This window comes from Salmo salar, chromosome ssa01 (assembly GCF_905237065.1).
Source record: "Salmo salar chromosome ssa01, Ssal_v3.1, whole genome shotgun sequence".
Taxonomy (NCBI): domain Eukaryota; kingdom Metazoa; phylum Chordata; class Actinopteri; order Salmoniformes; family Salmonidae; genus Salmo; species Salmo salar.
In genome coordinates this window covers 111,737,156-111,764,261 of record NC_059442.1, presented here as the reverse complement: position 1 = coordinate 111,764,261, position 27,106 = coordinate 111,737,156, and the positions used below count along the sequence as shown (strand labels likewise).

General features: G+C 41.5%; 1 pseudogene; it reads right to left on the bottom strand.

Moving 5' to 3' along the window:
• Positions 1-6,995: 6,995 nt before the first annotated feature.
• On the bottom strand, positions 6,996-25,485 carry LOC106560886 (myosin heavy chain, fast skeletal muscle-like; annotated as a pseudogene).
• Positions 25,486-27,106: the final 1,621 nt, after the last annotated feature.

The window sequence follows — 27,106 nt, the reverse complement described above, 5'->3', positions numbered from 1 at the left end:
CCTGGTCAAAAGTAGTGCACTATAAAGGGAATAGGGTGTCATTTGGGAGACAGTCACCATGTGGGTGTTGATATTTTAAAGGATGTGTTACATTATACCGTTACATTGCATACTGTAGGCATGTAGGCTATTTTCTTCCCACTGACCTCCGTAATAAAACTATCTACTACTACTTACATCTATAATTTAGCCTAAACAACTACCTCTTCCCCTACTGTATTTATTTATTTATTTTGCTCCTTTGCACCCCATTATTTCTATTTCTACTTTGCACTTTCTTCCACTGCAAATCTACCATTCCAGTGTTTTACTTGCTATATTGTATTTACTTCGCCACCATGGCCTTTTTTTGCCTTTACCTCCCTTATCTCACCTCATTTGCTCACATTGTATATAGACTTATTTTTCTACTGTATTATTGACTGTATGTTTGTTTTACTCCATGTGTAACTCTGTGTTGTTGTATGTGTCAAACTGCTTTGCTTTATCTTGGCCAGGTCGCAATTGTAAATGAGAACTTGTTCTCAACTTGCCTACCTACCTGGTTAAATAAAGGTGAAATAAATAAAATAAAATAAATACATTTATAAAACTACATCTCCCATATAGCCAACTCTGTGATTCTCCACTGCTCTCCCACTCTAGAGGAGGTTTACCTTCAGGCATCATTTTTATCATAGCCCAAAGGTGCTTTATTCAATTCTTCCAATGTTTCATGACTTTGTCAATCAACTTGTTCTTAACAAAATTGAATAATTGTTTAATGTTTCTGTATCAATATGGACTTTAAAAAAAAAAATCCTTTGGGGTCATCTTAATTCCACCTATAGTAATTTCATGAATATAAACTTTATTTCAATCTCGGTTTCTCTGGATGTCATGCTTGCTTCCGCTCTTCCCTCCAGGCTCCCCAGCATTACGCACTCCAGCCACCATCATCACAGACACCTGCCTTCACCCGTCACGCGCATCACGATTATTGGACTCAATCACCTCACCCCTATGTCTGTCTGTTCCCCGCGTCAGCATTCATGTTCGTATGTCACTGTATACCCGTGCGCTGACGCTGTTCCTGTCCTGTTACCTGTCTGTTCCGATTAAACGTTCAACTCCCCGTATCTGCTTCTCATCTCCAGCGTCGGTCCTTACAGAATGTTGAAGCCACCAAACAAAGCATCGGGGAGTGCTTGCTTTCCGGTTGGTGGTGACGTCGTGGGGCCCGCCACCGATGGAACCGGGGATGTAAGCCAGCGCGCCTGGCTGTCACGCCCTAGCTGGCTCGAGAGGTTTCTTACCACGGTTGGCTCGGAAGGCGCCCATCCCACGTCAGTCCTCAGCCGTATCGTCAGGTTTTTACGCCCAGCCGGCTCGTCGGTACGCCTCCGCCGTTGTTGTGCTGAAAGTCTCCCGCCGCCGCCGCCAGAATTCGCCCCTTCACGTGGACACGCACACACTCAATTTTTCATTGTTGCGACTTGCTTGCTTGTTGAGATTGCTGCTCTTCACTCCATTGTCAGCCCACATTTCACTGATCTTAGTAGCAGAAAGCATGTTTTATTTGTGTCCTTCAAGGCAGCTGTCAATGATCATGTTAGGCTGCATTTCCTATTTTTTTTTGTGTGGCGGTTTGATCGCGCGGGAGGCACAAGTAATGTCTGCAGTTTTCGGTTTGGCTATTTGTTTTAAGTTTAATTGTCTATAAAACTCTTTGCCAAAATTCGTCATCTCGCCCATGTCTTATTTGACTAGTACTTCTGAAATGTTTTGTTGCTTGTCTACATTTTACTCCCTCTGCTTAATATAACACATACTTCAATGAATTTCGGTTGCCTATCCTGACTGAAGTTTATTCTATAGAAAGCATTTTGACTGTGCCACAGAAAGTAGGACTCTGGTGACAAAATGTAAGGAAATTAGGGTTGGGGACTTCGGCAAGGCCATCTATATTCTTTGTAGCTGTTTACATACCACCACAGTCAGAGGCTGGCACTAAGACAGCATTGAATGAGCTGTATTCTGCCATAAGCAAACAAGAAAACGCTCACCCGGAGGCGGCGCTCCTAGTAGCCGGGGAATTTAATGCAGGGAAACTTAAGTCAGGTTTACCAAATTTCTATCAGCATGTTAAATGTGTAACCAGAGGGAAAATAACTGATCCTCAATGCCTCTGATTAGAGATTATATTTAAGTAGGGGTTTTTCTCATTGTTGTTTGTGGGCTATTGTCTTTTGAGTAGTGTGTTGTCCTCGCTGCGTCACGGTTTGTTGTTTTCAAGTTATTAGTGTATTGCATTCAGTTTCACTTTTAATAAATATGTGGAACTACGAAAACGCTGCATCTTGGTCCGCTCCTTATAACAACCGTGACAGCATCGATGATGTCGTCCCCACAGTGACCGTATACGTACATACCAGAAGCCATGGATTACAGGCAGCATCCGCACTGAGCTAAGGGCTAGAGCTGCCGCTTTCATGGAGCGGAACTCTAACCCGGAAGCTTATAAGAAATCCCACTATGCCCTCCGATGAACCATCAAACAGACAAAGCGCCAATACAGGACTAAGATCGAGTTGTACTACACCGGCTGTGATGCTCACCGGATGTGGCAGGGCCTGCAAACCATTACAGACTACAAAGGGAAGCACAGCTGAGAGCTGCCCAGTGACACGAGCCTACCGGATGAGATAAACTACTTCTATGCTCGCTTCGAGGCAAATAACACTGAAACATGCATGAGAGCACCAGACTGTGATCACGCTGTCCGCAGCCAATGTGAGTAAGACCTTTAGACAGGTCAACATTCGCAAGGCCGCAGGGCCAGACGGATTACCAGGATGTGTACAGCGAGCATGAGCTGACCAACTAGCAAGTGTCTTCACTGACATTTTCAACCTCTCCCTGTCCGAGTCTGTAATACCAACATGTTTTAAGCAGACCACCATACTGCCTGTGCCCAAGAACACTAAGGTAACCTGCCTAAATGACTACCAACCCGTAGCACTCACGTCTGTAGCCATGAAGTGCTTTGAAAGGCTGGTCATGGCTCACATCAACACCATCATCCCAGAAACCCTAGACCCACTCCAATTTGCATACTGCCCCAACAGATCCACAGATGATGCAATCTCTATTGCACTCCACACTGCCCTTTCCCACCTGGACAAAAGGAACACCTATGTGAGAATGCTATTCATTGACTACAGCTCAGTGTTCAACACCATAGTGCCCTCAAAGCTCATCACTAAGCTAAGGACCCTGGGACTAAACACATCCCTCTGCAACTGGATCCTGGACTTCCTGACGGGCCGCCCCAGGTGGAAAGGGTAGGTAACAACACATCCGCCACACTGATCCTCAACACAGGGGCCCCTCAGGGGTGCATGCTCAGCCCCCTCCTGTACTCCCTGTTCACTCATGACTGCACGGCCAGGCACGACTCCAACACCATCATTAAATTTGCCGATGACACAACAGTGTCTGATTACCAACAACGACGAGACAGCCTATAGGGAGGAGGTCAGAGACCTGGCCGTGTGATGCCAGGACAATAACCTCTCCCTCAACGTGATCAAGACAAAGGAGATGATTGTGGACTACAGGAAAAGCAGGGCCGATCAGGCCACTATTCACATCGACGGGGCTATAGTAGAGCAGGTTGAGAGCTGTTCCTTGGTGTTCCTTGGTGTCCACATCACCAACAAACGATCATGGTCTAAACACAGCCATGAAGAGGGCACAACAAAGCCTATTCCCCCCAGGAGACTGAAAAGATTTGGTGTGGATCCTCAAAGTTCTACAGCTGCACCATTGAGAGCATCCTGACTGGTTGCATCACTGCCTGGTATGGCAACTGCTCAGCCTCCGACCGCAAGGCACTACAGAGGGTTGTCAAAGACTCCAGCCGCCCTAGTCATAGACCGTTCTCTCTTCTACCGCACGGCAAGCGGTACTGGAGTGCCAACTCTAGGTCCAAAAGGCCTCTTAAGGGCTTGTAAGTAAGCATTTCACTGTAAGGTCTACACTCGTTGTTTTCGGTGCATGTGACAAATCAAATTTAATGTGACCCTAGATCAGCTAAATGCACGCAAGAGTATGCAAGGCTGTATTGAATGTGTCACTGACTGTCACTTTGATTACTCATGTCAGTTAATAACAAATTCTTATTTACAATGACAGCCTACCCCGGCAAACCCAGACGACACTGGACCAATTGTGCGCCACCCTATGGGACAACCAATCACAGCCTTATGTGATACAGCCTGGATTCGAACCAGGGACTGTAGTGATGCTTCTTGCACTGAGATGCAGTGCCTTAGACCACTGCTGCGCCACTCATGGAGGCCTCTTGACCTGTGCACCTACTTTGTAAACTTTCATTCATAGGCTAGGTTGTAGCAACCTCATGATGGCTCCAGGGGAAAATTAGAGTATCATGTAGTAGCCTAAACCTATAAATGTTACATAGAGCTGGGTGAATGGAATATGAATGACAGTCATCCAATACGCTGTAAGAGAAATAAGGCCACTCTAAAAAAATATATCATTCTTCCTCATGTTAACGACCGCCGCTAATGTACAGTGTTCTTCAATCAAATACATTTTGAATAATTATAATCTTCAATTAAGGTTTATAAATATTAATCTAGCTAATTATTTCGTTTTTACAGTGTATTGTGTTCGTCAATCAAATACATTTTGAATAATTCTAATCTTCAATTAAGATTATAAATATTAATCTAGCTAATATTTAAGTTTTTCATGACTTCGTGGGCACTAATAAGACAGTTTTATTTTCCTCGTGAAAGGTCAATTCATCCATCTGAATTTGCAAAAGCCTGTTGTGTATTTATGTGTATCACTGTGTTTATAATGTGTATTACCATAATTTCACCACTAGAGGGCTGGAAGGAAACACTAATCATTATGGAACTTTTGTATTTCTGCCAAAAATCGGGAATTCAAATTTGCTAATGATAAATTAGTATCACAATTGTCAGTGTTTATCCATTTATGTGCATCTGGGTTTTACCTCTTAACGCACGCCAAGGATAGGGGGCGCTACAGCGAATTTTGAAAAAAATACGTGCCCATTTTAAACGGCCTCCTACTCAAACTCAGAAGCTAGGATATGCATATAATTAGTAGATGTGGATAGAAAACACCCTAAAGTTTCTAAAACTGTTTGAATGGTGTCTGTGAGTATAACAGAACTTATATGGCAGTCAAAACCCCAAGACAGATCCTAACAGGAAGTGGAAATCTGATTTGCGGACTCACCTTCAGCACTTTGCCTATAAAACAAACCGTGAGTTAGGATTCATTGAGCACGTCATAAGGCTTCCACTGGATGTCCCCAGTCTTTACAAAGTGGTTTGAGTCTTCTCCAGTACAAACTGACCGAAAGAGAGGCTGTGGATCTTGGTCACAGGGGGAGGGCCATTACCATTATGACGCGGGTGCCCCTGGCTACCCTCCCCTTTTGAAACGTTTAGAAAGACAATGCAACCGTCCCCCTTGAATATTATTGAAGCTCTGGTTGAAAAAGGCCCTAAAGATTTATGTTATACAACGTTTGACATGTTTGTTATACAACATTTGACATGTTTTTTGCACATTCGTGACAACAAGTCCAGCGCGCCTCGTACATTATGAGTAGCCTTCGGAACGTGCTAACAAGAAGAAGCTATTGGGACATAAATTATTAACTTTTTCGAACAAAACTACATTTGTTGTGGACCTGGGATTTCTGGAAGTGCCTTCTGATGAAGATAATCAAAGGTAAGGGAATATTTACAATAGTATACAAGAGTAGATTTGATATTAGATTGTTCCAAGATGGCGCCAACCTGTCGCCTAGCCTATTTTTATGAGCATTAGCATCTATTGCAAAGTGTGATTTCCCAGTAAAGTTATTTTTAAATCTGGCAATGCGGGCGCATTCACGAGATGCTAATCTATAATTCTTTGAATGACAATATTACATTTTAAAAATGTTTTCGAATAGTAATTTAGTAAATTGTAGCGCTGGTTCACCGGATGCATTTGAGGGAAAATAGTTTCTCAACGTCACGCGCCGATGTAAAATGCTGTTTTTATTTATAAATATGAACTTTATCGAACAAAAGAATGCATGTATTGTGTAACATGATGTCCTAGGAGTGTCATCTGATGAAGATTGTCAAAGGTTAGTGCTGCATTTAGCTGTGTTTTGGTTATTTGTGACGCATGTGGTTGGTCGGAAAATGGCTATGTGGCTACTTTGACGATACACTCCTCTAACATAATCTAATGTTTTGCTTTTGCTGTAAAGCCTTTTTGAAATCGGACGACGTGGTTCGATTCAGGAGAGGTGTATCTATAAAACGGTATAAAATAGTCCTATGTTTGAAAAAAAAATATATATTTTGTTATGGTTCGGTTATGAATATGGCGATATGATTTTTCGCTGGATGTTGATCCCGCCTGCAGGACGAGTGCTTTATTAACCCAGAATTCAAATCTTGTGTAATTGGGTCAGATGCTCGATTACCATTTATATATGTTTACGTTGTCTGTCCACACCAGGTTATTGTATGCATAATCTGTGACAAAATTCGAATGCAGTTGTCTCTGGAGAACTTGTTCTAAGAATTTCCGCTCAATGTTTTTGCTCAATAGTTACCATGGTTACGCATATACCTATTTGTTTCTTTTCAAAACATTCCAATTTGGGTGTGTCCATATAGGTCAATTCCCCCGAGTGTAAAAGGTTATAACTATCATTTTTGATGTAATCTATTATCAGTCCTTGCATCCATAGCTCTGTTCAGGAATTTGAAAGTGGTTACATTTCTCTAGCCTCAACCCTCAGCTCTTAACCAAAACAAGTGACCGCTTTGTTAGATTGACCATTTTGTTGTGGTTTGAATCCCAGATTGCTCCTTTAGTTAAAGTACAATATTTTTATGGTAAGAAAAGCTGTTTTCTGAGTAAAAAGCCCACAGTCACAAAGGAAGTGTATGTTGGCCAACATGTTTTTAATCAATGATCAACATTTCACCATGAAAATCATATTTTATGAAACACAGGAAATTGATAAGACTTTGGTCTTGTTTATTCAGCAGATTCTTTTCCCTGTAAGAAGAAAGACATAACAGAATGGATCAGTATTAATAATGAACATTATAAATATATCAACACTTGGAAATAACAGAATGGATCAAGCATTTAAGACTCAGTGCTCAGCTTGTACCAACTAAATTTGTATAAGTTATTTATTTTATTTACCCTGTCCTGAAATGTGTTTCTCAGAAATCTTAAATACATTTGAGTGAGTGTAAAATGTCAGTATTGTCTACTGTGAATTCAGGTGTAGGTTTAGCAGCAGTTCTGTACCTTTCCAGAGTCACGGCTCTTGGCTCTGAGCTTGTTGACCTGAGTCTCAGTGATGTCAGCACGCTCCTCAGCCTCCTCCAGCTCATTCTGAACCTTCCGGAACTTAGACATGTGCTGGTTGGATGCTTCCTCCTGGGTGAGGAAAAGAGAGGAGAGCATAACATCAGTATTCAAAGTTTTAAGCTTCATATCATTTTTTTTTTTAAATCCATATTATTTTTATAAAGGTATTTTAAAAAGATTTAGGATAGCATTGTACAGTGTATATATAGGGAGATAGATGATATATCAGAGAACTTGAGTAGTGGAACAGAGGATCGACCTGCTGCTTCGAGGGCCCTGTGATCCAGGAGAGTCAGCACTACCACCAGACGAGCCCCCGGCACAAAGCTAAATAATATTCAACACTCTCTACTGTACTTTAAATTGTTACACATAGGAAGAGGAGTCACTGTTTCTTCAGAAATTACTTGCACTATCAACTGAGTTAATGTTGATTGTTGTGCAGTAGCAACACTTAAATAAACTGTCTAGAAGTTTTGTAATGTCTACTAGGTAATGTAAGCTTTCAGAGGTTTTGACTAAGTCTGTGACTCACCGCTTCCTCAGCCTGCCTCTTGTAGGCCTTCACTTTCATCTGCAGCTTATCTACCAGGTCCTGAAGCCTGCCAACGTTCTTCTTATCCTCCTCAGTCTGTGGGAGAAGTTAGAAGAATCAATAGTCCATAGTTTAACACACAAACCAGTGTGCTTTAGTGTGTAAAGAATGCACTTTTTCTTACCTGGTAAGTGAGCTCCTTGACTCTGCGCTCATACTTGCGGACTCCCTTGACCGCGTCTACACCTCTTCTCTGCTCGGCCTCCACCTCAGTCTCAAGCTCACGCACCTTTGTGGAAGAAATAAACGTAGGCATTTATGTGTGGTGATGAAATCAGACGTAACAAATCTTTGTAAAACAGAAATATATTATTCTACTAGTCAAGAAGTTTTGTCTGCTCCTATGTACTTTTACGATTTTAATTAAAGGGTTCTATAATGAAAACAACTACTTTTCATTATGTAGGTGGGTTATTGAGAGAACTCATCATTACACAATAGCCCTGTGTAGGGTATATAACTCCCCCTGGGTAAAAAGGCCTCTGCCAATAACAGAAACCACTTTATGTCACCATTTTGCTTTTCAGCACTTTCCCTGGCTGCCACTACCTTGACTTCACCTCGGGCCTAAGAACATCTCTTAGTCAGGAGTTATCATACGATAATCCCCTGGTTCTTGTTGGGGTTCATTTCTTTGTTCCTTGTCAATCATTGGCTCATTGGTGAAATTAGCATTAAGACAATATCTTTAATTAAATCATTCTAAAACCTTTATTAACACAATTGCAGACAGAAGTTGACAACAGGAACATAGCATGCATGTTTCCGAGTAAGTTCTGCAAAATAGTCAAGGGTCCAAGTTATTTTATAAAACCCGAAGTCCAGCCTTAGTGATGTCAGTGCCTATGTCATTACCTTCTACTCATGAGACCAAGCCCATGCATTCACAGCTACACAAACATAGAGTTTCAGTGTTATCTAAAAGCTTAGCAGTAAATGTCCACACCCCATTTTGATTTATAGTGGAATGTTTGACAAGTCTCTTATCTCTTACACTCCCTGGGGAGTTATGTGTCTCTGCATCTCTTTTATCTTTTAGGCACTTCTCACAGACACCCTGAACTCAGACATTTCTCAGACAGTTTCTTTATAAGAGGCAAAGACTAGAAAAGTACTGTGGAACAATTTTAAACCTCAATGTATATATATTGTTAATCTGTAGTCTAGGACCCTATAAATGTAAGGAGGGAGGGGTCCTATAACCCCTCCACTTCTATTAGGACAACATAAGCATAATCAATTATTATAAAACATCAAACATTTGGGACAGCCCCTATCATGACCCCTAGGTGAACCTCTGACATTCTCATACCTTTCTGCTGAAATACCTAGACTTTAGCTTTTAAAAGTTAATTACTCAAAAATGTAATAATAAAACTTGTAAAATGTATTTAAACACAGTAATCTTCAGGGGGCACTTATTAAACATGTATTTCCCTACAAAATACCCAGTATGCCAATTTCAAATCTTACCAAAAGTAGCTTTTTTGTGTGAGAAAATATAAATTTTCCTCAAGTGAGGTATTTTCCCCCAACATACCTTATTTTTATATGATCATATACATTTCCAGCAATCTGTTTTTCAATCCACCCTACTGTTAACTCACCCTGGACTCCAGTTTCTGGAGCTGCTTCTTGCCTCCCTTCATGGCCAGATTCTCAGCCTCATCCAGGCGGTGCTGCAGGTCCTTGACTGTGACCTCCAGGTTCTTCTTCATCCTCTCCAGGTGAGAGCTGGTGTCCTGCTCCTTCTTCAGCTCCTCGGCCATCATGGCCGCCTGGAATGGTAGTTAGTTTAATTTATGCACCAACTGGCACCAATCATAAAGCTCCGTTGAGATCTTTGGTGTGGTTAAAACAGCCCAGCTTCCACTGGTCCTTGGGGACAAATCTAGTTTATGTAATTCAAGGACTCCCGTCAGTGATGGCTTTCTTGGCCTTCTCCTCTGCGTTCCTGGCCTCCTGGACAATGTCGTCCACCTCTCCCTGCACCTGAACCAGGTCAGTCTCCAGCTTCTTCTTGGTGTTCACAAGGCTGGTGTTCTGAAGGAGGAAACGAGGCGATTTGTTTTACTCTCAAGAGAACTTACAAGTCACAAGGCTAAAATTATGAAAATCTAAAAGCAAGCACTGTTGAATTCTATATGTGTATAAACGGTTTGCTTGGTTGAGTTTCATTAGAAATGTATTTTGACCCATACCTGGGAGTGCAGCAGTCCGACGCGCTCGCTGGCGTCCACCAGCTCAGTCTCAGCAACTTTGCGGCCTCTCTCTGTCTGCTCCAGAGCAACTCTCAGCTCCTCGATTTCAGCCACCATCAGACCGTTTCTGCGCTCCACCATGGCTGCCATTCTCTGAGGCATGGACGGCATCATCAAGGTGCAATTGGGCATCCTGGGGTTCACAATGAATTAGGAATTGTGGAAGTAGGGCGATGCGATCGGTGAGAGAAATGTTAATGGGTAAAAATGTTCCTAATATCCCTACCTTTATACACTCTTAGAATTAGTGGTGACTCAAGGAACCCCTAGAGTTCCTCAAGGAACCATTGCTAGTCAATGGTTCATATTTTCACATTTGGTTAGTTGAGGGGTTCTTGGAAAAACCTTTAATTGCTAAATGTAGCAAGGGTTCATGGAGGATCCCTGGAGTGGAGGCATGGCTTAGTAGGGGCATGGCTTTAAGATAGATTTTTTGGGGCCGACGTTAGAGTAAATTTAATTCCTGTTCATCTGGTCTGTTGTATTGTCATCACATGTTAAGGTTGAGCACTAATAGTTCTGTTGCGTCAATGAGGCCAGTGGAGGTGTATAAATTCCTATAAAAGCAAATCCCAAAGTTGGAATATACGTTCTTATTGTATGTAATCAGCAATTAAAAAAGTATTATATTAGAAAACTTAATATGCATAAATATTGAAGAAATATTTGAATTTGCAGTATACAAACTTAACATGATGAACAGGAATGTCATTTATGCTAATGCATGACAAAAAATATCCCTCAATAAGCAGACTCGACTTTGACTTTAACACCAATGACTCATGACTTAACTTGGACTTCAGCCTTATGACTCGACCTGACTTGATACCCTCCCCAAGCCCAAATATGAAAAATGATGCTATTAGGAAAAAGTGTGCAGCGCATCAATTCTTCATTTAACGGATTACAGTTTGAATCGGACAGCAGCCAATCAAATTGTGCCAGCTGAGGAAAAAGTTCTCATGGCTACCCATGTATTTCCATAAAAATATAAAGTTTATTTGGAAAGTAATAAATATATATATTTTTAAAAGCATTCATGATTTCCGTAAATGTAAAATACTAACTATTAACTCTTGTTAAAAATATGAAATGTTATTACATTTGGTGAAGAGCACATTATAACTTGTTTAGGACTCGAAACTCAAAGTTTAGGACTTGAGACTTGACTTGAGACTTGCCTGTCTTGACTTGGGACTTGAATTGGGACTTGAGTGCTAAGATTTGAGACTTACATGTGACTTGTAAAACAATGACTTGGTCCCACCTCTGCCAATAAGCCACGTCTCCAATCGGATAGAATGACACCTCTACAATATATTATTGAATAGGTTCAACATTTAACCCCCCATCACAAAAAAAGATAACAGTTTGAAGCTTTACACAGAGGTTTCTCAAAGATCCGTTTCAGAGGGGTTCCTCTTAGAACCTTTTTCAACTGGAAAGGTTCTTCCAGGCACCTTTACCTCTAAGAGTGTACAGTATATTAGTCCACTCTATTACATTCCACTGTTCTATTCTTTTCTACTGATTCACAAACAAATCCCTCCCCATGTTCAGGTTTTTGACCCTGATGTCGAAGTCCCTTTACCTTGAGCTGTCCCTGGACGTTCCTCAGCTGTTTCTGGGCCTCAGCGGCCTGCCTGTTGGCGTGGCTCAGCTGGATCTCCATCTCATTCAGGTCTCCCTCCATCTTCTTCTTCACCCTCAGGGCATCATTCCTGCTCCTGACCTCAGAGTCCAGGGTGCTCTGCATGGAGTCAACCACCCTCTGGCTGTTCCTCTTGATCTGCTCCATCTCCTCGTCTTTCTCAGCCAGCTTCCTGTCCACCTCACCCTTGATCTGGTTCAGCTCCAGCTGCACATGCAGAATCTTGGATTCCTCGTGCTCCAGTGTGCCCTGGACAAAGAGAAGCAGTCAAGCGAATTGTGCTCAATATGTTTGGATGTGTCTTCCACAAGGAATAATATACTGTGTAAATGACGACAATATACACCAATACAGGAAGCATTGGATTGTAGTTGGCATTGGCAAGTGTAACACTGCTTTTCCTATCAAACAGCTGTAGTTTGTACCTCAGCCTCCTCCAGAGCGGTCTGGATCTCAGACTTCTCTGTCTCCACGGTCTTCTTGGCCTTCTCCAGCTCATGGATGCTCTTGCCAGTCTCTCCAATCTCCTCAGTCAGGTCAGAGATCTCCTCTGCACACACAAACACAGGAGCTGTTTAGACTTGGGAGATTTTCAGTGGATATCACCAATGCACTAAAGTTTATAATGAATCGTAATAACAGTTCATTAATGAACAGCACTTCATACTGTCTTGCAAATCTAATTGTCCCCTCCCCCCCCCCCCCCACACACATCATTGGTTTGTTCAAAGGAATACCAATTACAAGTTCCAAAACAATATGTTTTAAACTTTACATGAACATTCTGAGATTGTGTAATAGTAATTTTGATATAATGTTGATGATTTCAGTTGATTCCATTTTCAAACACTGGTCAAACATCAGGCAAAAATAACTGCTGGCAAATGCTCACGTTGCAGGTTCTTGTTCTCTCTCTTCAGAGTCTCCAGATGATCCAGAGCCTCCTCGTAGGAGTTCTTCATCTTGAATAGATCAGTGCTCATTGAGCGAGCCTCCTTCTGAGCTCCTTCCAGCTCAGCCTGGCCCTCCTCATACTTCTGCTTCCACTCTGCCAGAACCTGGGGAAATCCATGGGACTTTCATTACAACTCATTGATAGAGAGTTTTGAATCAGAAATATGCTACAATTGTACTACAACTGATCAAATAGCAGACAGGAAATATCACCCTAGAGTGAGGTTCATAAATGTTCACCTTGTCAAAGTTCCTCTGCTTCTTGTCAAGGTTGGCGGCCATGGCGTTGGCTCTCTCAACGTCAATCATGAGGTCCTCCACCTCTCCCTGCAGTCTCTGCTTGGTCTTCTCCAGGGAGGCACACTTTGAGTTGGTCGCCTCAATGGTCTCCTCAGCCTCCTGCAGACGCTGGGCCAGCTTCTTCCTGTTGAAAATCAGAGGGTGGTGTTATGGTGAGTCATTTGTTGTGAAACAAATGTTGCACTACATATTGAAGTAACATTTTCTCAGATCCCACTACCACCCTCACCATCCACACCGTTTATTTGAGTTTTTGCTATTGCGTGCAACTCACTTGGCCTCCTCCAGCTCCTCTGTGCGTTGGATGGCATCAGTTTCATACTTAGTCCTCCACTGAGCCACCTCACTGTTGGCCTTGGACATGCCGCGTTGCAGCTCTGCCTTGGCCTCCTGCTCCTCTTCAAACTGCTCTCTCAGGAGGTCACAGTCATGGCGGGCAGACTGGACACCATGGGCCAGTGCATTTTTAGCCTGTGAGAGAAAAACAAAGACAAAGAGAGATTAGAGAGGGAGAGTAAAACAAATGACAGTAGAAGTCTCTGAGGGTGGCGTAGAAAGTCTATATGTAGAGAAAGCTCTAAACTGTGGCAGGTGGTATCCATTTTGGGTCCCTTACCTTGACCTCCTCCTCAATCTGTCTCTTCAGCTCCTCCACCTGCTGGGTGAAGGCTTGTTTGCCTCTGGTCAGTTGAGACACCAGGGCTTCCTTCTCCTCCAGCTGGCGGCCAAACTCACCTGCAGGAAGAGAGGGACATCTTGTTATGGGGACTCTCCAAGATTGAAATTGTATTTTGAGGTATCATAGGGCAGAAACTATGTAGACTGAATTTACAGCCCTCAACATGTTATTGTGTACTACTGAGGTGAACTATATTGGTTTGTTGTTCATTGTTGATGGTACCATTTTCTGTCAGGAGTCTGGCCCTCTGTCCGCTGATGTCGTTGACCTGGCGAGCATTCTCATCATTCTTAGTCTTGATCTCACTCAGCTGGTCCTCAAGAGTACCAGCTGAGTGACCAAAACTTCACTACTCACCTTAGCCTTGGCGACAGCCTCCATGTTGCTGGAGAGGTCATCAATCTCCATCTTGTATTCACTCTTCTCCTTCTCCAGCTTCTGTTTGACGCGCTGCAAGTTGTCGATCTGCTCCCCGAGCTCAGCCACACTGTCGGCCTGCTTCTTGCGCAGAGCAGCGGCTGTGGCCTCATGCTGCAGGGTGGACTCTTCAAGATCGCGACGCAGCTTCTGGAACTCAGCCTCGCGCTTCTTGTTCATCTCAATCTGAGCAGCAGTGGCGGCTCCGGCCTCCCCCAGTCTCTCGCTGATCTCCTCAAGTTCCCTGGAGAGATCGGCCCTCTGCTTCTCAACCTTAGCCCTGGCAGCACGCTCAGCCTCAATTTCCTCCTCCAGCTCCTCAATACGGGCCTAGAACAGGGGGTAGGAGCAGGGGGAATGAACACTACAATACAGTTGAAACATTTGAACCTCACTACATAATAATAGTATGTATTGTATGTTCAGCATAAACGTGTTAATACATAGCCAGTTACACTAACATATTTACTATATTCATTAGACAGTGTCCCATTAGACAGTGTCCCATTAGACAGTGTCCCATGCAGGAACCAAACTAACAACGGTAAGAAGCAACATCTTTACATAGAAAGAAGCACCAGCAAGAAGCACCATCTTCCATCTTACTGAGCCATCGGAATCCACCAGGAAGAATATGTGCTACCAGAAAGATGTGTCAGTTATTTTCCTGTAATGGAGCTTAGATCCTGTACTGTACCTGCAGTTCCTTGATCTTCTTCTGCAGCTGAGCTCCCAGAGACTGCTCATCCTCTATCTTGCTGAGGAGCTGGGTGGTCTCAAACTCCTTCCTAACAAACACAAACACGTTGATTGCAAAGTTTGTTTTGGTTAGACAGTGTAAAGGGAGCCTATATTACCATTCACTTTGCTTGTAAGAATCACATACAAAGTCTAATTCATAATTACAAGAATGAGCCAAGAAGAGCCATTATGTTGATCAAGATGGCAGGGAATACTGTAGTAATTTATTTGTGTTTACTTCTTGATTTTCTCATCAGACTGCTGCTTGTCATTCTCCAGGTCCATTATGGACTCCTGGGCCAGTTTCAGATCTCCTTCCAGCTTTCTCTTGGCTCTCTCAAGGTCCATACGGAGCTTCTTCTCTTGCTCCAGAGAACCCTCAAGCTACAAGAAAAAAACACACATATATTGGTCAAATCTAAACAACTGTAGGTAATATCATCTTACATTCTATCATGTCCAAAATGTCAAACTCCACTCACGTCGTCCACTTGCTGTTCTAGCTTGGTCTTGGCCTTGGTCAGAGTGTTGACTTTGTCCTCCTCTGCCTGCAGGTCATCCAGTGTCTGCTGGTGGGCCTCTTGGAGGGCTTTCTTCTCCTTGGTCAGCTTGGCAACACTCTCATCCATAGACGCCATCTCCTCTGTCAGGTTTTTAACCTGAAAACGGCCACAACAAAATTTGTTTCTGGTCACTTCACCATAAATGGGAGAATTAGTTTAATTTATAATAGAAATGTGTCAACAAGTTCTGTACTATAGATTCAACACTAGATGGCACTGTACTCCATGCCAGTGTACTGAATGGAAATCATAAACGAGTTGGTAGCAGAACATGAAATGATTGTGGGGAGTACACCACAACTGAAATTCCACTATTTTATGTCTTAATTTTTTTCCTGCACCCACAAAAAGACTTGAATTACATTTCTGTTGAGCCATGTTTTGAGTTGATTGTTCTTTGGATTATTGTTTGGTTAGACTGTCTACCAGACCTTGTTTTCAGTGGCGTGCTTCTCCTTCTCCACTTTGGCCAAGGTGAGCTCCAGGTCATCAATGTCCTTCTTCAGCTCAGAGCACTCATCCTCCAGCTTCCTCTTCTTGGCAGTCAACTCAGCATTCATCTCCTCCTCATCCTCCAGCCTCTCAGTCGTCTCTTTGAGTTTGGCCTCCAGCTGGATCTTGCTCTTGATGAGCCCCTCACACCTTTCCTCAGCATCGTTCAGATTCTCTGAATCCTGGTTTCAGAACAGGAGAAAGAATCTGTAGCCTCACTTTGTGTATCAAAATATAGACTTCATTTAGTCAAATAAGTCAGAGCAAATCAATTTAAATGCATGACATATCTAAATATATATCACAGGCCAAAAAGATCATCAAGGACTTCAACCGCCTGTTCACCCCGCTATCATCCAGAAGGCGAGGTCAGTACAGGTGTGTCAAATCTGGGACCGAGAGACTGAAAAACAGCTTCTATCTCACGGCCATCAGACTGTTAAATAGTCATCACTAGCCGACTACCACCCGGTTACTCAACCCTGCACCTTAGAGGCTGCTGCCCTATATATACAGAAACTTGGACCAGTGTTTGATTATTAAAGTGGCCACTGATTCCATCCTTGAAGAGGAGTGCATGTTCCCCAAGTCTTGGGGGGAACATATAGTTTTACCTACTTCATATGTACAGTATATACTGTATTCTAGTCACCTTAGAGGCTGCTGCCCTATGTACATAGACATGGAACACTGTTTTGCCCACTTCAAATGTATATACTGTATTCTAGTCAAGGCCATCCTATTCAATTATTGTTGATACGTGCAGATGTGTGTGCGATTGTGTCTGTGTACTTGTGTGTCTAAATGTGCTCTGATGAGGGCTCTTGCTCACTCACAGATGCGACTTGAAGCGCCAGGTCATTCTTCTCCTGCACCATGGCCACCATCTTCTCCTCCAACTCCTTCTTCTTGGCCAGAGCCTTGGCCAGGTCCGACGTCATCTTCTCATAGTTCTCCTTCATGTTGGCCAGCTCCTTCTCAGTCTCAGCGCTCTGCAGCAGAGGCTTGATCTTGAAGTACAACTTCATCCATGGCCAGGTTTTCACATTCATGAATGAACGGATGTTGTACTGGATGGAGAAGATGGAATCTCTGGTCCACAGAAAGGATAGAGTGACATGGTGAGTGACATGCTTAAAGATCTTCTCCAGTGTTTTAAAAAAAAACGTATCCAGTGTGAAAGTGATATCCCAAGTATAAATACAGTAAAGTACACACACTAAAGGGTAAAAATATATGTTTTGAGGAAAATAGTGTTTTTTAGACACAAACTTCAAGGAGTAGGGCATTCCCAGTATTCCTTAACTGGAAAAGTGTTTTTTTTTAATCACTGGATGACTTCTTTAAAGCTACATTCTGCGATTCGAAGAATAACAAAACGGAGACCCCACCACTTTTTGAATACAGCTGAGGAATGGGGCTAGGGAAATATAATCCCTCTTAAACTTATATACAGCGCTCTAGATGAAAGGACTGACAGGTAATGTTAAGATCATGAGGCATTTCATATTATTCCAGAATGAATGGGTAAATATTACTTATTTAAATAACAATTGAACAGCTTGCTAAATCCCAAACTGCTGCTTTAATAGAATATTATAACATGTACTTTCTCATCCTGAACAACTCACAGCATATTCACTATGTAATCATTATACATTAAATACAGGTGGTTGACAGAATTGTTTCCCAAGATGTCTACTCTTCCTCACCTCCTCTCCATCATCTTGGTGAACTCTCTCCTCATGAGGAATCCACGGCTGAGAGCCTGGACCATGCCGACCAGAGAGGCCAGCTTCTCATCTCTCATCTCCTCCAGGACACCCAGCAGACCGGCTTTGAAGAACACCTGACACAGGTTGACATGGTCAATTATGGAACCAGTCAGGTGGTAACAGATAGAAAGGGTGAATCAAAAGAGAGGAACCAAACCACTAGATTGATTTGAACAACATAAACATTGTAATCCTTACAAACAAACCATGGGATAGGTTGTTTATGAGTTGTAGGTTATTGTATAGTTGTAGATTAATAATGTACACTGACATAGATAACTGCAGACATACCATTCTGACATAAAGCACAAGATAATTAATTGAGTACAATGTTTCTTCACGTTTTTAAGAAATAATAAAAAGATGGATAGATCAACTGGAGAGACGTTGAATGGTTAGAGTTTACATTATCATTGAAGTTGTGTTTTATTGTTAGCTTTTGCTGGGGGGTATTTGACTAACCTTGGTGTGTCCAAACTTGTAGTCCTCGTGATTCACATCAATGGACCCAAGCAGCTTCTCAGAAGCCTTCTTGTTGTCCATGAACTGGCCCTCAGGGATGACACTGGCATTCAGTACTTTGTACCTGAATCAGGAGAAATGTCAAGTTGTAATAGGTTGGTTATATTACGTAAAATAAAAAGGCTATTCTGATGTTGGGATAACCCTTAGAGAAGATATTTCTCTGTGTGTGTGTGTGTGTGTGTGTGTGTGTGTGTGTGTGTGTGTGTGTGTGTGTGTGTGTGTGTGTGTGTGTACCTCTGCTTGAAGTCAGCATAGATTATTCTGCTGGGGAAGCCCTTTCTGCAGATCCTGATACCCTCCAGAACACCATTACACCTGAGCTGGTGGATAACCAGGAAGTTCTCCATCAGACCTGGTAACACAAACCAAGTTTCTTTAAATACTCATAAACAGGTTCAAGATTGGTTTGTTAATGTTACTGATACGGTACTGACAAGATGTCATATTTAACTCAACATCTATTGTACCTGGAGTCTTTGACTCGTTGGGGATCAGGCAGCGTACAAAGTGAGGATGAGTGCTCCTCAAGTTGGTCATCAGCTTGCCCAAGTTCTCCTGTAAGAGGGTTACAAACCATGTTCTCAGAAATAATTTCTGATTATCAGTACACCTTTTGAAGGACTGAATATCCACATTTTAAAAGCTCACCCTGAACTGGGAGGACACAGTCTGCATGGAACCACCCTTCTTCTTGCCTCCTTTCTTGGTTGTATCTGTTGTAATGGAGAAAAGTTCAATATAAATGAGAGAATCTCAGGTTAACTTCACACGTATCTTAATGCAAATGCTGCCAATTGTGTAAAATAACACCTATTGTATGAGTAAATTATCCAGTAAATCACCCAGAGAAATCATGATACATTTAAAGACTCTAAAGCAGCAATCAGCAGTTGAAACAATAACAAAGCATTCTCCCTGCCCCTGTTTCAATAAAAACTGGGAGATGGTCTGGAGAAATGTAACCACTCAAATTCATTGACAGAGCTATGAATTAAAGAACTGAACATCTTGTTTCCCTTTACTTTGTTTACAAACATTGGAGTAAAACAAGCTCATATTTTGGGTTCTAATGGGGTACAACGGCTGAACTAAGCTGATGTTCTTCAAGAAAGTTTTTTCCTTCAAGAATGAATGGGTACATATCTTACAAATGGATGTAGCAACTGCAGACTGACCCTTTAAATAAAATGGGACTTAGTTGTAACTAGTTCTTCATGAAATCTTTTGATGTGCTGCTAGTCTTACCCTCAGGTGGGGCAGCGACATACAGGGTAGCCATCAGTTTGACTGAGGACTTCCCGTACAGCTGAAGAACTGAGTCGTTCAGAGGATCCTTGTTCTTCTCCAGCCAGCCAGTGATGTTGTAGTCCACAGTGCCGGCGTAGTGAACCAGGGAGAAGTGGGCCTCTGCCTTGCCTTTGGCAGGCTTGGGCTTCTCAAACGCCTTGTTTTTGCCAAGATGCTGGTCATACAGCTTGTTCTTGAAGGAAGTGTCTGAAGCCTTGGGGAACATGCACTCCTCTTCAAGGATGGAGAAGATGCCCAATGGCTTTACGAAAAGAGATGCACATCAAATTAGTGATATTTACATTTAGGATCACATTTATTCTTTTAGCAAACAAGCTATTATCAGAGTATCTTCATTTAGGGGCTCATAATAGGAAACATTTTGAGTTCTCAACAGTCAGATACGTTGTACCATGTGATAATATCTCACACCACTCCATTTGAGCTTTGCTGTTGAGGTCCATTATAATCCTGACAGACACTTTACCTTCTCAATAAGCTCAATGCAGGCAGCCAAGTCCATGCCGAAGTCAATGAAGGCCCAGACAATTCCCTCCTTCTTGTACTCCTCTTGTTCCAGGACGAACATGGTGTGGTTGAAAAACTGTTGCAGTTTCTCATTGGTGAAGTTGATGCACAGCTGCTCCATGCTGTTGTACTGTTGATGGAATTTCAGAAGGGATCATTTTATCATCATACAAGGCTGTAATCCCTCTCAATCACAACTAATTGTCTTGTTCTGGTCTCACACTCACATCAAAGATCTCAAACCCGGCAATGTCGAGCACACCGATATAGAACTGCCTTGGATTCTTGGTGTCCAACATCTCGTTGATACGGATGACCATCCACAAGAACATCCTCTCATAGATGGACTTGGCCAGAGCCGAGACTGAGTTATTAACCTGCAATGATAATACCTCAAATGAATACATGAGATATTGACCATGTCTAGTGATAAGGTGAAAAGAGCTTGGGGAAAACAACATCACTATTCAAAACAAGCAATGCACTCGTCAATCACCAAGAGATTTCTGGTGCTCAGAAAAAGGTAAATGCTGTGTTTGACTGCCTTACCTAAGGCACAGTCTGTCCCTTGGTCACATACTCGTTGCCGACCTTCACTCTGGGGTAGCACAGAGCCTTCAGCATCTCAGCTGAGTTCAGGCCCAGCAGGTAGCCGATTTTATCAGCCACTGGAGAGAGAACCAACAACAACAGACTCAGAAACACAATATCACTTGATTCTGATTTCACACTGACAAAAGGGTTCGGCCAAGTTTTTGGGGGGCTAGGTTTTGATTTGAACCCACATCCATAATTTTAAATAATTTCTGGAGGTTGGAATTTGGTCTCCATAAATGATCTCCTGCCGGACTTTGATGAGGCTCTGTCTGTCTTACGTGTCGTATATCTATGAGTGGGACTGGGAATGGGACTAATGTTTACATATTGTATATCTATGAGTGGGACTGGGAATGGGACTAATGTTTTCATATTGTATATCTATGAGTGGGACTGGGAATGGGACTAATGTTTACATATTGTATATCTATGAGTGGGACTGGGAATGGGACTAATGTTTACATATTGTATATCTATGAGTGGGACTGGGAATGGTTATAACACTCTACATATTGTATATCTATGAGTGGGACTGGGAATGGTTATAATGCTCTACATATTGTATATCTATGTGTGGGACTGGGAATGGGACTAATTCTCTACATATTGTATATCTATGAGCGGGACTGGGAATGGTTATAATGCTCTACATATTGTATATCTATGTGTGGGACTGGGAATGGTTATAATGCTCTGCATATTGTATATCTATGAGTGGGACTGGGAATGGTTATAATGCTCTATATATTGTATATCTATGTGTGGGACTGGGAATGGGACTAATTCTCTACATATTGTATATCTATGAGCGGGACTGGGAATGGTTATAATGCTCTGCATATTGTATATCTATGAGTGGACTGGGAATGGTTATAATGCTCTGGCTCAGCCTGTTCCTCACACTGCTTCTGCTTGAATTTCAGGTTGCCATGGTGCAGTACAGCTCGTGTCAGCTTGTAGATGCTAACCTTCTCATCATTAGTGAAGCCCAGGATTGTAATGGCATCCTGGCATTAGACAGGAAGTACAACGGTGATGAACTGAACGGTAGTTTGCTCACATACATTATACTACAGTTCTGTTCTCTCACCAGAACACATGGGATGAATATATTTGACTAGCTTCTCAGATCCACGTGATTACACTTGGCCAACACTAGTTGACGACAGCACAAAATACATTTTACACAGTTTCACAGGGACTTAGTGGATGTCTTACATGTACAGTACGTCCCTCAAGGTGAAGTGTGAAGGCATGAAGAGTTCCTTGAGGCACATGTCTAACTAACTCAAGGCATTGAGAATCAAACAAAACAAAATACATGATAATTCCCTGCTGCCACCAAGTTGGGATTGAACAGTGCATTCAGTGTGTATGGTGGTCCTACCCATTCCATATATAAAATATGATTAACCCTTTGTTTGACTCACATCTGTGGCATCCAGCTCTTCCTTGTCGTTGATGCTGGCCACTGTGATCTGACCCTGGCTGCACATGGGGAAGTCGTAGGGGTTGGTGGTGATGAGTGACATTTCTATGGACAACAGAGAATGTCTTTATCAGTTAAATCTCTTAGATTTCTTCTGTCCTACCTTTACAGTATCTTTCTCTCCTTTACTCAATAGATGGATTCAAGTATTTTATATCACTGTTCAGGTTTCAAGGTTATCAGCGGTAATTTACCAAAGTTCCCGTAATCTTCAGTAATTTTGGCAATTAACAGAAAATCTATGGCAACATATCGTAACTTCGGTTTTTCATATTTTAATGACTTTAAAAAAATTTATTCATATATACAATTCTTCAAAATATTTACTTTTGTTTAAAAACTGCCCCCAGTTTGATGCCTAAACATTGACAACAAACTTAATGTGTAAAATAATAAAATAAATGATATTTCATGCTTAAACCCTCATATTAAACACCAATGGTATTCATTAAGTTGATGGTCTATATCTAGGATGTTTTAGAGCTTCGTCATTCTATTTTCTATTTTAAATCATAGTATTACGTTATTTAATATATTTGACATGTGATAATGCCACACAGAGGGTCAGAGATAAGTACAGACCCCTGGGATCATCTGAAATACCCCAAAGGGCCACTGGATGTCGTATGATAGATTACATCAAATCCTTGAAAGATACATTCACAACACTTATCACAGTGCATTACTTGATACATCTTTCCCAAAGACCTGACCCATGTCTAGATGCCTTGTTACGTTGGATGTACTCATTGTAATAGTATTAATAGTGTGGACAATGAATTCCACAGATGGGGGTGGGAATAATTGATCCTGTAACTCTACTTTCCCTTACCAACAATCTCAGGTTTGTGATTGGTCATCATCTGGAAGAAGATGTGGTAGCCTCTCTCATCGGGAAGCTGGAAGGACACTCTGGACTTCTCTAGCAGGTCTGAGAGAGAAAGAGAGAGATATTGACAGAGAGAGAGAGAGACAGAAAGAACATGAGATAAATATTATCTCCCCAGAAAATCTGTGTGAATTTAGTAAAGAATTGAGAAACAATGAAAATCAACTCACAGGTCTCAATGTCAGCTTTAGCCAGTTTGCTACCTTGGAAGTGAATCCTGATGAATTTACCCTAAAATAGAGCATGGGGGTTAGAAAGAGGTTCACTAAATACATCTAACATTTTACTTTAATATACCCCTTTAAATGTTACCGTTTGTTGGACATCTATTGATATAACAAAAGGGAAATACTGAAGTACATTTGTCCAATATAAGGTCACTTTCCCAGTGTGCCCTTCATACTTACAAAGCGAGACGAGTTGTCGTTCCTCACTGTCTTGGCATTACCGTAAGCCTCCAGCAGAGGGTTAGCAGCAATGATCTGATCCTCAAGAGACCCCTGATTGAGACAAACACAAGTTGCTCAGAAACTGGTAAAGTAGTAAAGTTAGTTATTCTCGATTGCTTGATCACAGCCCACCGAACTGAAATGTGTTAGAAAGGTACAGCCTACCTGCATTTTGCCTGGCTCTGCTTCCTTCTTGGCACCAGACACTGCAATGGTGGCAAAGTACTGGATGACACGCTTGGTGTTGACAGTCTTTCCTGCACCGGATTCTCCACTGGTTAATATGACAGAGATACAGGGGTTTTAGTAACATGTTTGAATGTTAGATTGACTTTCACTAAGAAATAACATTGAAAAATACACTGTTGACCTGTTTTCTTTCATAAGTAAATCGTTAACAAAAATCCCACTCATTGACTCATTCCTATGCATAGCCTAATCCATTCATAATGTCATGTATTTTCATCACTCCCAAGTGACACAACATATTACAGTAGAAACCCTTTCTCAAGTGAGATTTTAGTAAACAACTTACGTAATCAGGACGGACTGGTTCTCCTGGTCTGTAACAAAACAACATATTGATTATCATACTCAAGCAACATTATGGGGACATTATTGAATTCATAGCATCATCATGGATTTAATTTGGAACATTTTCCATTCAAGGCCAGTGTAATCAGTTTTACCAGCAAACTGTTCTAACATAGACTAGAAAACAGTAGATACCTCTCTAAAGCATATTTTAACATCCATCCATCCATCCATCCATCCATTAGAGCTCATACCAATCTGCATGAACTGAAAGACATTGTCAGAGACGGAGAAGATATGGGGTGGAGCCTCCATCCTCTTCTTCCCTCTGTAGGCGTTAACAACCTCCATGTCGTACACAGGAAGCCACTTGTAGGGGTTCACCGTGGCACAGAACAGCCCAGAGTAGGTCTGGATGAAAGAGAATAAATTAAATTAGAGGATTAGAAAAATCTGATTGACGTTTACCTGGATTTATGTGAGGATGTGGGTGTACTATGGTATAGTGATGTAGGTCTACTGTATTGGTATGTTTTGGTTTCTACCATTACTTTATGTGTAGTACTGTATGTGTGTATCTCATGTTCATGTACGTGTGTGAATGTTTATACAGGTATCTTACATAGATCATCCATGCTGCATAACGCTCTTTGAGGTTATACAACACAGAGGCTTCATTCAGGTAGGTCATCATGGCCATGTCCTCAATCTTATCGTACTTAGGGGGGTTCATCTGGTAGACGTCTGCTTCTTTGAACTCTTTTCCTTCCTGAAACAGTCAGAAATATAGATTATAACCAGATCAAACTGGACAGGACTGAATTCTGTTTGCTCATTAAATACAAGTTCAATCTTTAACAAAATAACTGTTTTAACTGCATACCCCCCATCTTACCCAACTACTTTGTTATCTTAACTAGTCAATATAAAAAATGCCTTGCTATTTTTAAACAGCAGCGAAAAAAATCTCTGTTTGAAGGTTATATTCTGCTGTTGTTACTGATTTCATTTTGTCTATTGGCATGTTTTGATTATTTTGATGTTCATTTCAAGACATAGAGTAATTTGAATACATTTCAAATCATGCTTACCTCCTTAGTGCCGTCCGGATGCGTGACTGTCACAGTACAGTTTCCTTCAGCCCTGGCAGTGACCAAACCCTTAAGGTAAAGCTCCTTGGTGTCTGCGACATAGCAGGCATTCTTTGAATCAAAGGGTGCAGTTTGTGCCTCCATCCTCTCCTTCTCAGGCTTACGGAGGTATATGGCAGCCTTGCCGTAGATTTGCATCTCCGCGTCCGTACTCATGGTAGTGACGAAACAAGAAACATGATTGACTCTGTGGTGCTTCCTCCACAGTCAACAGAGTTGTGAGGGGTTTCTCTCACAGAACATTTGTCACTTTTCTTATGAAGACTCAAACTATGTCTCACCTTCTTTTTCCCCTCCTACAGATGAATTTGTACTTCTTGGAGGACCCTGGGAAACATTAGGGTGTTGTGAATATGCACAAGTCTAAAGCCATATAATTTAACCCCCGAAGAGGTAGAAAACATTTAGAATGGTATAATTCAACACAATCATTACAGCCTTGAACAATTCAACTACAGGTGCAACTGGTCACTTTCATTTTCCTGGTGACAACTCACTTAACTACACATTCTGTCAAGAATTCAAATAAATACCCCTGAAAACACAGTTACATTATAGACCAACCCCTCAATTTACAAACAGCAGGAGCACCACTTTGGCCTGTAAATAAAAGCTACATGTTTCAAGTAAAACATATTTAAAGTAAAAACATTTTAAATGAATGCCAGTTGATTGCATATTGTAAAAACGGACAATGCAGAAATAATGTAAATAACTAACTGCAGAAGTCAACTGAAACAGCGCAGTTAGCTACTGCCTCACATGCTGAGTGCTAAGATGACACAAATGTAAACATCTGAGGAGGTGGAGAGTCTTACCACAGAGAAGGAAGGTATCTGACTTATGGATGCTGGGGTCTCAGCCTGCTTATATCTGGTTGAAACTGTCAACCAAGCAAAAGTTAATTATGGACCGCTCTGGTAAAGGAAATGGATTGGATGAGAGACCTCTGTATTTCTGTGTCTCACTAATGCCACCAACTTGCAGGAGCACCACCCTCCCATTAAATGACTTTTTAATGTAATATTTGTCTCTAAATTGAATTGAGTTAACATCAATAAAAGATGGCATTATTAATAATTATGACAGTATCAAAAGTTTGAGGTATTAGATTGACTCCAATGTTTCTACCCTGAAATACTGTAATTGAGTTCATGTTAACCCATTATCACTAAAAACATTTCAGAATAATCTGACCTTATTTAATTACATTTTAGTTACTTTCATTTTTGCCATCAACTTAATATTTGTATTTTGACCTTGTAAACAAATCTGAACTGTCTCCTCAGTCACCTCATACTTGTGATCTATCATATTAAAAACATATTTAAAAGCTTCAACAGAAACATTTAGGCTTTCATTTACAGCTCATAAAAGTGTTAAATCAACTGTGTAGTTATTTATATACAGAATGATCTATTGAAGATGCTGCAGGATCTTTTAATCAACTCACATTTCAGTTGTCTAAAACGGTCCAGGAGGATTCTTAAGGTTTACATAACATCAGTACAGTATTTCAATTATCTTATCCACTCATATTTCTGACAGCCATGTAGCTGGCTCAAACTTTTATTACACTCTGAGGTGAACCGTTTAGCAGCTGGCTTCTATAAAACTGCTTTAAAATGAATAAGGGATAGTTACAATAAAGTAACAGATTCCTTTCCATTTCCATTACATTTCAATTAATCCTTTACAATACAGTTTTAATATATTTCTAACAGACAGCTCTAGGAACTTGTGAGGGAACCACCATCAGCAGAGACATTTCTTTAAACTATTTTTAATAAAT